Source organism: Penaeus monodon, chromosome 2 (assembly GCF_015228065.2).
Source record: "Penaeus monodon isolate SGIC_2016 chromosome 2, NSTDA_Pmon_1, whole genome shotgun sequence".
In the NCBI taxonomy this organism is placed as follows: domain Eukaryota; kingdom Metazoa; phylum Arthropoda; class Malacostraca; order Decapoda; family Penaeidae; genus Penaeus; species Penaeus monodon.
Genome location: NC_051387.1, coordinates 18835615 through 18836762, shown reverse-complemented (window position 1 = coordinate 18836762; position 1148 = coordinate 18835615).

The following is a 1148-nucleotide window of genomic DNA, read 5'->3' as shown; positions in this document are numbered from 1 at the left end:
AGAGAGAGAGAGAGAGAGAGAAAAAAGAGAAGAGGAGAGAAGAGAGAGAGGGGGGAGAGAGAGAGGAGAGAGAAAAAGAGAAAAAAGAGGAAGGAAAAGAGAGAGAGGAGGGGAGAGGGAGAAAAAGAGAGAGAGAAGAGAAAAAGGGGAGAGAGAGATGAGAGAGAGAGAGAGAGAGAGAGAGAGAGAGAGAGAGAGAGAGAGAGAGAGAGAGAGAGAGAGAGAGAGAAGAGAGAGAGAGACAGAGAGAGAGAGAGAGAGAAGAGAGAGAGAGAGAGAGGAGAGAGAGATGAGAGAGGGGAGAGAGGAAGAGGAGAGAGAGAAAGAGAGAGAGAGAAGAGATGATGCGCAGAATTAGATAGAGATAGACAGATAGAAATAGAGAGAAAGAGAGAGAGAGAGAGGAGAGAGAGAGAGAGAGATAGGCAGTCTGAAAGATCGATAAAAAGAGTGATAGACAGACAGAAAGAGAGAGAAAGAGAGAAGGAAATAAGATTTTTTCCCCCCAAAACGGTGAAAATAATAACCTATACCACAACGTAAACTAAGAAAAAAAAAAAAAAACAAAAGATAAAAAACAACGAGCTACAGATAGAAAAAAAAGTAAAAAAAGAAAGAAAGAAAGAAAGAAAGAAAAACCCACAGTCCTACCCCTTCAAAAAACGGCCACGGACTCGAGCCAAAGGCCGACTGAGTCCGAAAAGCGGGTCAAGACACCGCCTCGGACGCGTAAACAAGACGAGTAAACAGTGATACAGTAAAGATGGAAGGATATCTCCGTAAAAACAAACGAAAATTAAGAAAAGAAGAAGAAGAAAAAAAAGAGAGAGAGAATAAATAGAAATGTAATTCGAAGAACTCCCGAAGGCTAAATGAGAATTCAAAGAAAGAAAGAAAGAAAAAAAATAAACATAGGATCATGGGAGAAAAAAGAAAAAAGAAACACCCCCGAGGAAACACGATAACTAATTGAACAGAATAAATGTGCGAAAAGCAATAACAACAATAGAAATAACAACAACAATAATAATAATATGATAATAATAACAGTAATGATGATGATGATGATGATGATGATGATGATGATGATGATGATGATGATGATGATGATGATGATGATGATGATGATGATGATGATGATGATGATG